At 36.8% G+C, this 15,379-nt stretch overlaps 1 pseudogene; it reads right to left on the bottom strand.

Moving 5' to 3' along the window:
- Positions 1–607: 607 nt before the first annotated feature.
- LOC114628118 lies at positions 608–1,229 on the bottom strand (annotated as a pseudogene).
- Between the last annotated feature and the right edge of the window lie 14,150 nt (positions 1,230–15,379).

Here is a 15,379-nt window from a genome sequence, read left to right as displayed (position 1 = left end):
TGTGAGGCTTTGGTGGGTGTCTGCTTCTATTCTTTCAGATCTCTTGTGTTTCCCTCTACTATGCAGTATCATAATTTTCATTTTCTTTATCCTGAACTAAATTTGAAGCAGGTCAAGATTTATTGGTCTTTTTCTCTAAATATTCCTGGTATGTAAGGAAGAATTCATACATATTTAACGAATGAATAAATCACTTGGCAAATGTCTGTAAATTCTCCCACTCCCTAAAAATCTAAATTTGTTTGGAGCCAAGAGTTACCTACCTATAGTTATTCTAAACCTAGTATTTCAAGGCCACCACTGTATTAATTCACACATAGTCTAACCTCTATTATGATCCAGTAGCCTGAATTCAAGCATCCCCAACTGTATACATATTAAGGTCATTCCTATTGGAAATAATCATGCACAGCTTAACATAACTTTCCAAATAAGTGCAAATGATTCATCACTTTCCTGTGTTTCTGTTCCCATCCCCAGGGAGATGCATACTTGGGTGATAAATTGAGTTGCTCTTGCTTGTTGTTTATCCTGTATAAAACGATGAGTGAGCGTGTATTGTTGGCTAAGTTGATTCAGCACGCCATTTTTACATTCTTTTTTTTTCTTTACTATGAATGACACTTTATTCAGTCATTTTCTTTACAACTGAAACTCTGGGAATTCAAAATTAACATCCTTGCCTGTGAGCTTCTTGTACACACCAGAAAAAGTTTCGACTTTGTGCTCCACGTTGTTCTGCTGTACTTTGTCTAAATGAACTTTTATGAGCCGGCTGCCATCCAGTTTCACACGGATCCTCTTACCCACAATTTCACTTGGGAAGACCAAATCCTCAAGGATGGCATCATGCACCGCTGTCAGGGTGCGGCTTCTGGGGCGCTTTTGCTTATTTTTCACGCGGCTTTTTGGGCAGAATCCTCCTCTGAGCAATGAAGACTACATGCTTTCCACTGAACTTCTTCTCCAATTCACGAACTAGCCGGACTTGGATTTTCTGGAAAGATTTAAGCTGAGGAACTGGTACAAAAATTATGATAGCTTTCCGACTACCACCAACTTCGATTTCCTTCGCTGAGGTGATGTTGAGTTCCCGCTGTTGCGCCTTGAGATCGGACTTCATCTCCAGCTCGAGCAGCGCCTGAGAGATGCCAGACTCGAACTCGTCCGGCTTCTCGCCATTGGGCTTCACAATCTTGGCGCTCGAGCTGAACATGGCTTCGTCCTTACGGAGTGCCGGCTTAGAAAGAGCCATTTTTACATTCTTAAGCATAATTGCTGAAAATAATAAAAGAAGATCCTTATCAAGGAGGTTAAGTTTTATCTTTGGCATCATACATTCATAGTTACTTCATTTTACACACACACACACACACACACACACACACACATATATATATGTATATACACACACACATATATGTACACACACATATATAATTAATATATGTATATGTATATGTATATGATGTATATGTATACTACCCTTTCAACATGTCATTTACTGCAGGGGCTCGACATACTGCTCCTCTCCCTCTACTCTTATTTCACCTGCTTTCCTCCTCCAACTTGTGTTACTTCAGCAGCTGTATTGATGAGACAAAGTACAAAATTGCAAATTTAAATCAAGTATGTGATGGAGGGAGATAATTTTTTTTTACCCTGGATGTCTCATTTTGCCTGATTGCTCCCAGTCAGTGGAGGTGGCTTCGTGCCTCCTCAGGAATGTCTGAGTGTTTTGGGAAACTTTGAGTGCATTGTGAAAGGAGCTGGAGAAATTAGATACTATGCTATGAGGGAATGACTTTTCTACTACACAATTTATCTTATTTATCTAATTGAGCTCTCACTATTTAACTATGATTTGGGGTATGTGTTACGTAATGTAAATTCCTAACTCTCTGCAATTAATATACCAGAAGTGAGTTTATTGTAGAAACCAAGGTGAGTTCATTGCTAACTGAGTTTCATTTTACATCATTTGATGTTATTTTTAAAGTTTTTTCCAATTTAAATGTAGAATGACGTTAAGAACACAGGAAACAAATCAAATAAAGACTTCCATAGTTAAACATATCCTTAGTGGGTATTTGGCATTTAGAATCTTCTATATAAAATTATGATCCGTACATTTGCTTTCTTCTATGCTTTGTGCCAAATCTCATCCAACACTTGTGTGATTTCTCTCTAATCCCTAAGATGTCTTAGTATTTATTTCTAGATATTGACACTTAATAGAGTCTCTGTGTGAGTTAATGTTGTAGTGTGCTTTAAATCTTAAATTGTTAAATAATGTAAAAATCTAAAGTTTGGGTTCAAGATGATCTTTCCTAGAGTAAGTGAAAAAGCAGTTTCATGCTGATGTGCTACAAAGCACATTTATAAAATTAAGAGATGAATTCATATTTTAAAATAATTTCTGTATGCTTATAGCAAAGCTATCTTATACTAAGAAAAAGTCAAGTGATTAAATAAGCTCATGGTTTTGAGGCATGAAGTTGTTTCCTGGGCACACTGCCCTTCTTATTTCGGAAGACAGGCTTTAGACAGGCTTTACTTCAGCTGAGCTCATCAAAGCTGATAGCCTGGCACTCTGCCTGTGGCACTGAACTTGATTCAGCATTTTAAGACAAATGTGAAAAACATCAATATTCTGTGTTAACAGTTTGCCAATTGTTTTATACTGGAAAAAAATTCTGTTTGATGCTCTGTAGTCAAGCAATGCCTACATGAGCATTTACTTTCTACTTATCCACAAACCAAAATTGACATGCTACTATCTAAATTATGTACTTAGGAATCCATTGCAATATATTTCTTATAAATAATTCAAGTTTGCTAATACTATGATGCTTTCTTCAAATCAAATACCATATTGCATTAAACCATACTATATAAAGTGGACATTTATTTACAATTCAACGAAGTTTTATTCTTTGAACATATGAAGAGAAGTCTCTTTATATATTATAAACAATGACTTTGACCAAATGAAAACAACTGACATATTTAACTACAGTCAAAGAAATTTTTATGAACTATCATTCTTCTGATCTAAGTTACAATGATCCGTAGGCACAAAGTGTTTGACTCATTCAATATTCTTAATCCTATCAACTGAATTTTGTCCCCCTAACTTTGAATCCCTAGTACCAAGTTCATCAAGAGACGTAGCTGAATTCTGAAATACAGAATTGAAGAGGCAGTGAAACTTATGTGAGGTAACAGGGATGTCCTGGCCATCTTAGAAAAAGAGACATCAGGGATGCTTACACTGACAGATGGTCGGTCAGTCAGTGTCATCAGCGTTTGTTGTTCAAACACTTAACCAACTAGTGGTATTTTGTTATGTCAGTACTAAATAACATTGTCCTTTAACCAGTTCTAATTCTCTTCATTCCTAAGAAATAAGAAAGAAGTGGGCTAAGGAAGAAGAAGAGGAGGAGACTGACCGAAGAAGCAAGAATACTTGATATAATGGTGCCTAGATACAATGTAGAGGGTGTGACAAAGTCATACTCTCTTAGGGTACAAGAACGAGGGTGAGAAGAAACAACATAACTATTAGCATATTAGATATTAATATATTACTTTAGACCTGTGATACATACTGCTCAAACACTAGGTCACATAGTCCCCACAAAACTCTACTAAAAACATATTTTTATTAGTCTAATAGTATGATTTTATAGGTGGAAAACTGGGGCTTATGGAAAACAAGTGTGAGTCCCAAGAACTGAACTCAGGACATTAGGCTTGGCAGGAGGAACTATTGCTAGCTAAGTCATCTTGCTGAGTATATTTCTATTTATAAAACATTTCTGTTTACCCACTTTGAACATTTGACACATCTTTTGAGTTTTCCCTTTTCTTAAATATCTGGTTCTACATGCAGAACCTATTGTATAAATTTTCTTATATCATGTCCACTTGAAATTAGGCTTTAGATTCAGAAACCTTGTGTTTGTAGTCTGTTTTCTGTAATGAATTCTGGAGAAGTTTTCTGGTAGAGTTTTTTGGGGTCGCTTATGTATACTATCATCTGCGAATAGTGATACCTTTATTTCTTATTTGCCAATTTGTATCCTCTTGATCTTTTTTGTTATCTTAGTGTTCCAGCTAGCACTTCAAGTACTATATTGAGTAGATAAGGGGACAGTGGGCATCCTTGTCTTGTCCCCGATTTTAGTGAGATTGCCTCAAGTATCTCTCCATTTAATTTGATATTGGCTGTTGGTTTGCTGTATATTGATTTCATTATGTTTAGGTATAGGCCTTGAATTCCTGGCCTTTCCAATACATTTAACATGAAGGGCTGTTGTAGTCTGTCAAATGCTTTGTCTGCATCTAAGGAGATGATCATATGAATTTTGTTTTTCACTTATTATTATATTTTTTCATCTGAAAATGGTGACATTAGAGAATCTATTATAGGATTGTAAAGTAGACCAAATGCACTGGAATGTGTAAAGTATTCAAATAATGCCTAGCTAAGCAATCATTGTACACATTAGTTCTGTCTTCCTCTTCCTTCTCTTCTTCTTCCCTTTATTTTCTTTATACTTTCGGTTTTCATAGCTATATTATTTTAGATTATCATCACATATTGTTCTGTTTGTTATAAATCTACTTATTTTGTTTGCGTCATCTTCTATTTCACTGATTTTATCCTATAACACATTTTTGAGTTAATGTTCCAGAGAATATCTCTTACAGGAATAAAATTTCCTTGGATGCACTAGTAATCATGCACATAACACTCTAAAAATCCACCAAATCTCTCACAAATCTCTGCTTTGATGGAGAACACGTTGAAAAGATGAATCTGTGCTGTTAATTTCTCATTTCTTTCTTTTACTGTGCAATAAATGCCACATGCATGTCATTCAGAATTTTCTTGCTTTGGTTCCTGTATAAATCCCAGAGTTCGGGAGCCACGTTTACTCACTGTCACACTCCTTGTCCATACTTCTAGCATATGCTTGATGGTTTAAAAACAGTTTGGTTCTATTAGCATTTATAGAATCAAGAAGTAGGCATGTTCTCCAGAGTCTGTAACACTTTATGTGGCTCAAAAAAACCCTAGAATACAGAGAAGTTAGTGTTAAGTATAAGGACCCAATATAGATAAAGGAATTTCTACTGTAATGCAATTATGGGCAGTTCCAAGTTGTGATATCACATCATAGAAGGTCCTGAGCCATACAGTGATGTGTGGTTTTCGGAGGCAGTGATTTGTCAGCTCATTTGCTTTGGTTGTGTCAGATGGCCCATTACTTAATACTCAAGTTTTCAGACTACAGTCTCTTCTTCGACCTTCATGAGATAAGTATTTTGTTTGAAATAATGCTCTTGTAAAATATTGAACCATGATCCCCAAATGGCAGATGGTGGGTTCTCAACATGTGGTCAGGAGTATGCCTTTTTGAGTGAGGCTTATGTTAGGCTCATAGGAAGCTTACATCTTTGTTGAACTCATTCCTACTGAGTCACAGCACATGAAGGCAGCAGAATCATAGTCAAGCTGAAGGACAAACTACAGGATTCATCTTAATATATAATACAACGCCAAGTGCCTGTGAACTCATCATAGAGTCTTCAGATAATTCCTAAAATATATAAATTTTAAGCAAGCATGAAAAAAAAATTTTCTTAATCACTCACTTCAAGAGACATATTAAAATACAAGGACTAAAACTTACCGCCCTTTGATTTGCCCTCCACAGAGTATTTAGAGGACTCTGTGTTATTTATAACTCAGTGCCATCCTTTCTGGGAAAATTAATTGCTCCCCAGTGTTGTTAAGTAAAATCTCCAGGAAGAGATTGGTTTCTGGATTATTGAGGATTAAAACCACATTTATTAACCCAAATTCTCTGATTTTCTGATTACATAGCCCTACCTCACATAGTAACTGCTAGGTCTGTACTTATCAGAGAAAGAACTGAATGAAAAGGAACTTAGTAACCTTAACCAAAAGAAAACCCAGGACAGACTAGATGATGTTGAATGATGAACAAATATGTACCAAACTGTATTTGAACACCCCTTCAACACTGATGCTATATCTGACAAAAACAAAATAGTGCTAAGGTTTTTGTGTGAAATCAATATTTCAGTAATTTTCAAGATTCCATTTTGTCTAATTTCATTCCATGTTCAAGTACTATTTATAGATTATTTTCATGTGAGTTTTTGGTGTAGGCTTCACTGTGTAATCCATGCCAGTCTCAAACTTGCTGATATCCTCTTCCTCCTAAAAACTGAAATTACAGGTATGCACTCCCATACATAGCTAGATTATTTTTCAAAAATAAGAAAATCACTTTTCTGTCATGACTAGTTAATATATGAATTTGGAGATATGATTTCCCAAAGAAATGAGATGGGAGAAGTCTACATTCTGGTCTTTGGTTCAATTTGTTATGTAATCAATGCCTGCCCCTTTGCATTTGTTGCTTTGATTTTTACCACCAGACAAAGAAAAGACAAACAAACAAATCAACAAAAAAGGAATGTTCTCAATAAATCTGTATAAGCATTTATTAAACTTAATTTTACTGCAATTACTATAAAGAAAAGATATCTCTTCCTTATTAGGTATTCTACATAGTTGATTATAAAACTTGGTTGACTGTATCTATACATATTCTTTATTTTTGGTCTTTATTTTTCAATTACACTAGATTCATGGCCTCTCAAATGCTGTTCTATAGGACTGTGCCACTATCCTCAGATTCTAAAACAAAAGCTACCTTCTAACTGGAGCTTCATTGGCTTTGTGTTTTAGCTTTAATCTTTCAGAAAGCTTTGGGATTTGGAATTTTCCCAAGGAATCTAATTTCTAAGTCTGACATTCAAAGAAATTTCTCATGCACAAAAAACAAATGTGTCACTTAAATATCTAGACTGACAGTGATCTCTTTAAAAACTTCCCTGTAAATAGCGTCCAATGAAATAAATTTGTGAGTTTAACAAAAAACTGCAGGTATTAATAGAACTTTGCTGCTAAAGAAGGGAGGAAAAGGTCAAATGGCAGCACACATAAATCACAGAGTGTCACGAGCACAAGTCAATAAAAAAAGGATGCACATTTATTTCTGTTAGCTTAGGATCCAGTTGGGGTGCTGATGCTATTGCCAAGGCAGAGCAGGGCATGCTAAGTACTAGTTGCTCTGGGTGTCTTTGCCACATCATTTTCCACAGTACCCATTTACTTTCTAAAACACAGTATCTAAATCTTTTTGGACAGCCATTTTCATGGCCATGATGTCGTTCTTGCCTTTTTCATTAAATGAAGTCCTCCATTTCCCCATATTTACTTTATTGCCTTCTTCAAAATACCATAGAGAAGCCAGTTCTTGTAGGAAACCAGCTCCCAAGGTACCTTGTAAAGTGGGAACTCAGATTGAGCTAAATTCTGTAAGAGATTCAGTTGTGTGGATCTTTGAGAACCAAGTTCACTCACCAGCCACACATCAAATACAAAATATTGTGAAAATTATGGATCAATTATGTGAGAAAACTACTCAAAGAACTTCTCCATTTAATCAATCCCATGGCAAATTTTGATAAATATTTAGAAATAATGCAAGATACTTTTATATAACAAAAATAATGGAAAAATGGAATATTGGTAGAAAATTTCACAAATAGGTCTCCCCCTCCTGGTTCAACCTCCCAGAGTCCCTCCTTCTATTTATCCTCCCCTTCTCCTCTGAGAGGGTGTCCTACCCATGGTATCCCCCACTGGCACATCAAGCCTGATTAGGTGCATCCTCTCCCAGTGAGGCTAGACAAGACAACCAGAGAGACCGAGCTGCATGTCTGCTACACATGTGCCAGGATGCTCTGTCCAGTCTGTGTATGCTCCTTGGTCAGTGGCTTAGTCTCTTAGAGCTCTCAGACAGCGGGTCATTTGATTCTTTTGATCTTCCTGTGGGGTTCCCATCCCCTTCAGGGACTTCAGTCTTTACTCCAACTCTTCCTCATGAGTCCCCAAGCTCCATCCACTGTTTTTCTGTAGGTATCAGCATCTGTTTTAGTCTGCTGCTTGGTAGAGACTCCCAAAGACAGTTATGCTAGGCTCCTGTCTGCAAGTAAAACAGAATACTATTATGTCAGGGATTGGTCCTTGCACATGGGATGGGTTTCATGTTGGTCCTATTTTTAGGACATTCCTTACTTTCTGCTCCTTCTTTGTCCCTGCATTTCTTTTAGACAGAACAAAAGTTGAGTCTAAAGGCTTGTGGGTGTGTTGGTGTCCCTGTCCCCCCATTGGGGGTCCTGCCTGGCTACAGAAGGGAGAATCTTCAGGTTCCATGTCCCCACTGTTAGGCATCTCTGCTAAGGTCATCTGCATTAATGTCTGTGGTCCTCGTCCATCCCAGGTCTCTATAGAGATTCTCCCCATCCCCCCACAGTGTCTCTCTCCACACCTGGTCTTGAACTTCCTCCATTCTTTTCTCCCTTCTCTCTCTCACTCAGTTTCCCTCACTCCTGTCTCTTATGACTGTTGTGTTTCCCCTTCTAAATGTGATTCAATCACTCTTGCTTGGGCATTCTTGTTTAACTTCTTTGGATCAGTGGGGTGTATCATGGGAATTATATATTTTATGGCTGATGTTCCCTTATCGGTGAGTACATACTATGCATGTCCTTTTGGGATTGGGTTACCTCACTCAGGGTGATATTTTCTGATTCCATCCATTTCCTTACAATATTTATGATGTCCTTGTTTTTAATAGCTGGATAGTATTCCATTCTGTAAATGAACCACACTTTCTGTATGCACTCTTCAGCTGAGGGACATCCTGGTTGTTTCCAGTTTCTGGCTATTACGAATAAAGCTGCTAGGAACATAGTAGAGCATGTGCCCTTGTGATATGATGGAACATCTTTTAGGCATGTGCCCAGGACTTGTATAGTAGGGTCTTCTGGTAAAACTATTTCCAATTTTCTGAGGAACTGTCAATCTTATTTTCATAATGGTTGTAAAACTTTGCAATCCCACCAGCAATGAAGGATTAGTCCTCTTTCTCCTCATCCTAATCATCATGTGCTATCACTTGAGTTTTTGATCTCAGCCATTTTGATTGGTGGAATCTCAGAGTTTTTTGATTGGTATTTCTTTGATGACTAAGGATGTTGAACATTTCTTTAAGTGCTTCTCAGCCATTTGAATTCCGTTGTTGAGAATTCTCTATTTAGCTCTGAACTCCATTTTTAAATTGAGTTATTTGGTTTGTTGGAGTCTACCTTCTTGAGTTCTTTATATATTTTGTGTATTAGCTTTCTGTTGGATGTAGGGTTAGTGAGGATCTTTTCCCAATCTGCAGGCTGCTGTTTTTGCTGTATTACAGTTTACTTTGCCTTACAGAAGCCTTGAAGTTTTATGAGGTCCAATTTGTCAATTGCTGATCTTGGAGCCCAAGCCATGGTGTTCTGTTCAGGAAATTGTCTCCTGTACCAATGTACTCAGGGATATTTCCCACTTTCTCTTCTATGAGATTTAGTGTATCCTGTTTTACACTGAAGGTCTACATCCACTTGGACATCAGTTTTGTACAGGGTGTTAAATATGGATCTATTTTCATTCTTTTGCATACAGATATTAAATTAGACCAACACCATTTATTCAAGATGGTTTCTCTTTTCCATTGTATGTTTTTCACTTTCTTGTCCAAAATAAAGTGTTCATAGATGTGTGGGTTTATTTCTGGGTCTCTGATTCTATTCCATTGATCAACTTGTCTGTATCTGTACCAATACCATGTTTTGTTTTGTTGTTGTTGTTGTTGTTTTTAATCACTATTGTTCTGTAGCATAGCTTGTGGTCAAGGATGGTGATTTCCCCTAGAAGTTCTTTTACTTTTAAGAATAGTTTTGCTATTCTGGATTTTTTTCGTTTTTTCATATGAAATTGAGAATTGCTCTTTCCATGTCTGTGAAGAATTATGTTGGAATTTTGATGGGGATTGCATTGAATCTGTAGATTGCTTTGTGAAAGATGATCCTTTTTATTATGTTAATCCTACCAATCCATGAGCATGGGAGATCTCTCCATTTTCTGAGGTTTTGATTTCTTTCTTGAGAGAATTAAAGTTCTTGTCATACAGACATCTTACTTGTTTAGTTAGAGTTACCCCAAGATATTTCATCTTATTTGTGACTATTGTGAAGTGTATTGTTTCCATATTTTCTTTCTTAGCCCATTTATCATTTGTCTAAAGCAAGCCTACTGATATGTTTGAGTTAATTTCATATCCAGCCACTTTGCTGAAATTGTTTATCAGTTTAAGAAATTCTCTGGTAGAATTTTTGGGCTTTCTTCTGTATAGTATAATCTCATCTGCAGATAGTGATACCTTGACTAATTGACTTCTTTGTCAATTTTTATCCCCTTATTCTCCTTTTGTTGTCGTATTGCTCTAGCTAGAACTTTGAGTAATTTATTGAATAGGTACAGAGAGAATGACTGCTTTGATTTCCTTAGGGGTTGTGGGACTGTTTTAATAGCTTATCTGATCTTGATTTAACTTTGGTAAGTGGGATATCTCTAGAAAATCATCCATTTCATTTAGATTTTCCAGCTTTGTGGAGTACAGGTTTTTGAAGTAAGACCTAATGATTTTTTTATTTCATCTATTTCTGTTGTTATGTCTGCTTTTCATTTCTCATTTTGTTATTTTGAATACTGTCTCTGGGCTGTTTAGTTAGTCTGGTTAAAGGTTTGTCTATCTTGTTGATTTACTCAAAGAACCAACTTTTGGTTTCATTGACTCTTTATATTGTTCTCTTTGTTTCTAATTGATTGATGATTTCAGCCCTGAGTTTGATTATTTCATAGTGTCTACTCCTCTTGGTTGTATCTGCTTGTTTTCATTCATTTCCATTTCAGATGAGGTGTTAAGTTGCTAGTATGAGATCTCTCCAATTTCTTTAGAAGGCATGTGGTGCTATGAATATTCCTGTTAGCACTGCTTTATTGTATCCCACAGATTTGGGTGTAACGTGCCTTTATTTTTATTGAATTCTAGAAAGTCTTTAATTTCCTTTGTTATTTCTTCCCTGAACAAGTGATCATTGAGTAAAGCGTTGTTCAGTTTCCATGAGTATATGAGCTTTCTATTGTATTTGTTTTTGTTCAAACCAGTCTTAATCCATGGTGATCTGAATAATGCCACAGGTTATTTCAATTTTCTTATATCTGTTGTAGCTTGTTTTGTGTCCTATTATATGATTAGTTTTGGAGAAGGTTTCATGACATCCTGAAGAGAAGGTATTCTCTCTCTCTCTCTCTCTCTCTCTCTCTCTCTCTCTCTCTCTCTCTTCTCTCTCTCTTCCTCTCTCTCTCTCTCTTTTTTCTTTTCTTTCTTTTTTTTGGTGAAGGGTTTTGCAGATATATATTAAATCCATTTGGTTTATAACATCTGTTAGTTCCATTGTTTCTCTGTTTAATTTTCTCTTTTGATGATCTGTCCATTGGTGGCAGTGAGGTATTGAATTCCCCTACCATTATTGTGTGAGGTTGAATGTGTTTCAGCTATGTGTGAGGTTTTCAGCTTTAGTAAAGTTTCTTTTATGAATGTGGATGCTCTTGCATTTGGGGCATAGATGTTCAGAATTGAGAGCTAATCTTGGTGGATTTTTCCTGTGATGAGTATGAAGTGCCCTTCCCCATCCCCTTTGATAACAACTTTTGATTGAAAATCTATTTTATAAGATATTATAATGTTTACTTCAGCTTTTATCTTGGGACTGTTTGTTTGGAAAACCCTTTCCAGGCCTTTACTGTGATGTAATGTCTATCTTTGATGCTGAGGTATGCTAATTGTATACAGTAGTATGGAAAATCTTTCTTACATATCTACTGTTAGCCTGTGTCTTTTAATTGGTGAACTGAGTCCACTGATGTTGAGAGATATTAATGATCAGTAATTGCTAGTTCCTGTTATTTTGATGTTGGAGGTCTTACTGCTTATGTGTGATTCTCTTCCTTTGGTTTTGCTGAGATGATTAATTCCTTGTGTTTTCTTTGGTGTAGTTACCCTCTTTGTATTGGAGTTTTTCTTCTAGTATCCTCTGTAGGACTGGATTAGTAGAAAGATGCTGCTTAACTTTGATTTTGTCATGGAATATCTTGATTTCTTCATCTATGTTGATTGAGAGTTTTGCTGGGTATAGTAGTCTGGACTGATATCTGTGGTCTCATAGGGTCTACAAGACATCTGTCTAGGATCTTCTGGCTTTTAGAGTCCCTTTTGAGAAGTCAGGTGTTAATCTGATAGATATTACTTGGCCTTTTTCCATTATAGCTTTGAGCATTCTTTCTTTGGTCTGTACAATTATTGTTTTGATTATTATGTGCAAGAGAATTTTTTCTGGTCCAATATATTTATTGTTCTGCAAACTTCTTATAAGTTTACACCCATCTCTTTCTTTAGGTTAGGGAAGTTTTCATCTGTGATTTTGTTGAAGATGTTTTCAGCCCTTTGGACTGGGAATCTCCATCCTCTTCTATTCTTATTATTCTTAGGTTTTGTTTTTTCATAGTGTCCCAGATTTACTGGACGTTTTGAGTTAGGAACTTTTTACATTTGGCATTTTCTTTGGCTGATGCATACATTTCTTCTATGATATCTTCTACCCCTGAGATTATCTCTTCAATTTCTTATATTCTGTTCGTGATGCTTGTGCTTGTAGTTCCTGTTCTCATTCTTAGGTTTTCTATCTCCATGCTTGCCTCCATTGTGTCTTCTTTATTACTTCTATTTCATTTTTAGGTCTTGGACCATTTTATTCATTTTATTTGCTTGTTTGATTGTATTTTCCTGTATTTCTTAACAGGATTTATCTGTTTTCTGTTTGAGGGCTTCTATTTGTTTATATTTTCCTATTTTTCTTTAAGGGGAATATTTGTCTTTAACGACCTCTATCATCTTCATGAGAGGAGATTTAAGGTTACACTCTTGCTCTTCAGGTGTATTAGGATATCCAGGGCTTGTTGCAGTAGAAGAGTTGCGTTCTGATGGTGTCATATTGTATTGGCTTCTGTTGCTTATTTTCTTGAGTTTGCCTTTAGACATCTGGTTGTCTCTTCTCTTGGCCTGAGTTGAGAGGTAGGTGGAGCTGTGTGTTTCAGGTTAGAATAGGCCTCCTGGGAGGCAGGTAAAGCTAATTGTTGTTGGCAACATTAATACAGTATGATCATGTTAGAGGCATGATAGAACACAGCTGGATCATTTGTTAGTCTCCTGGGTCTTTACCATCCAAGGCTCTTAGTTTTCATTCACAGGTGAGTAGATTTATCTGAACAGTGGGAGACCTGGGAGGTTCCAAGGTCTCTATGCTGTCATTCCTGATACTATGCTGTTGACTGGTGACTCTCCCAGGATACCTTGGTGGTGCAGGACACCTGTGACTTAAGGAAGTTTTTAGGTTCCTTGATTAGGAACTCCCACACCACTTCCTGACCATGAGGCTTTTTGAGTCACACAGGAATCAAAGCTTAACATTTTCTGAAAGGTTTTTCATGTCCAGCTTGGACAGATCACAGAAGACCAGATGGTTCCATGAGGAGAAGTTTATTAAGAGAGAGATAGCGAGAGGAGAGAGAAAGAGAGCAGAGAGGTAGAGGAGTAGAGGCCAGCCATGACCACGTGGAGAGAGGGGGAAGGGAAGGGAGTAGGGGAGAGGGCAACCTGCAGGCGAGAGGTCCAGAGGAGCAAGAGAGAGAGGAGGGCACAAGCAGACCGTTTTATAGTGGGCAGGCCTACCTGGCAACAGCCAGGTAACTGTGGGGAGGAGCATACCTGGCTATCAACAGGTAACTGTGGAGGTGGAGTTTAGACAGAATACTAACATTTTCTTTAGCTGTTACATATCTAATGATCACATCACAAGACGTAATACATAAAAATCCAACACTGGTTGATAGAATTGTATATTAGTAAGTAGAAAAGCACTGCATCTAAATGGGGTCATTGAGGGGACTAGATCTTAGAAAAATACTTGTACTTTTCAAATGGATTTTTATCTCATCTATTTTATTTAAACAACCTTGATAAAGAGAAGGAAACAAATGACTTTTTCATACTTGATTTTCTGTCCTAAACTCAGGACATCAGGAACTTTCCAGTGTGAAGTACATATACACAGCTGAAATTATACCACTCAGTCCCTACTCCACCACAGAAAACGACATTAAGCAAGTTTAGTAATCTTGCTGACAAGCACATGGACGTGAAGGAAAATGGGGCAGAGAGGTTATGCAGAGTCATTATGCATTTCAAAGGACAGTTTATTATCTTCACTTAGTTTTCATGCCTGCCCAGTTCATCTGCAGGAAGAATAGCGTGGAAGCCAACTGATCAGAATTAGCATCGTCATCTGACTAGGCTTCTGAATGGGACTGCATTATATCAGAGAAACTTCATTTATGTTAGGCTGAAATCCTGGCGAGTTTCTATTCAGAAAACTGAAGCATTTCCATGACTACACCATCCTTTTGTTAAGGCAGCTACAGTAAGTCAACACTTATCTTGTAATGGGAGTTATACACCATTGTTTCAAAAAGAAATGGACTAGAGGATTGAATCGAAGAAATTGCTCATGTTTGCAGTTTTTGCCATATGTGCTAAATATAGAGAGCCATTTGTTTTAATAAAGTAGCATTACTGCATATTTACTACTGCTAGCTTATTTTACGATTATGTTATATATGCCAATCATCTTTGTATTATACCTTAAGATGTATCTAATTTCTGTGAAACAGATAAGGCACAGAGAAAATGAACAGCTTCACCAATATTAGTAAATAATATTAACTAAGGAGTAGGCATGAAATTTACCTGTGTTGTATTTATGAAGGAAAAGTTAGATCAGATTAATGATCAAAGATGCTGTGAGCATTAATTTTTAGAAAAATTGGTCATAGGTCCTAGTATTTGAAGGGGAGGGAAACATAATTTTCTTCACCTAGCTGAATTCTCAGCTGGAACTCCTGTAACAAAACACAGATCAATAAAAAGAAATCAAACACACACACACACACACACACACACACACACACACACACACACAGATACACACACACATACATATATGTTCTGGAGACACCTTGACAAAGGTAACAGACCCTGATCCTTTGGGAAAAGAAAACTGTGGGAAATAAAGGCTTGTTAGTAATGTTACCTGGCTGAGAATGATCTAAAAGTATCTCATAATTAGAGAAGGGAACAGAGGCATTTCTGACAGTGTTATAGCTTTAAGTAAGAAGGGAAAGGGTAGAGAGCTTTGTCTACTCTAACTTCTTTCTACCTTTTGCCTAGTCTCTCTCTCTCTCTCTCTCTCTCTCTCTCTCTCTCTCTCTCTCTCT

This window comes from Grammomys surdaster, unplaced genomic scaffold, assembly GCF_004785775.1.
Source record: "Grammomys surdaster isolate TR1022 unplaced genomic scaffold, NIH_TR_1.0 264, whole genome shotgun sequence".
Taxonomy (NCBI): Eukaryota; Metazoa; Chordata; class Mammalia; order Rodentia; family Muridae; genus Grammomys; species Grammomys surdaster.
Note: the sequence above shows the minus strand (reverse complement) of the source record. Positions and strands in the feature narration are given on the sequence as shown.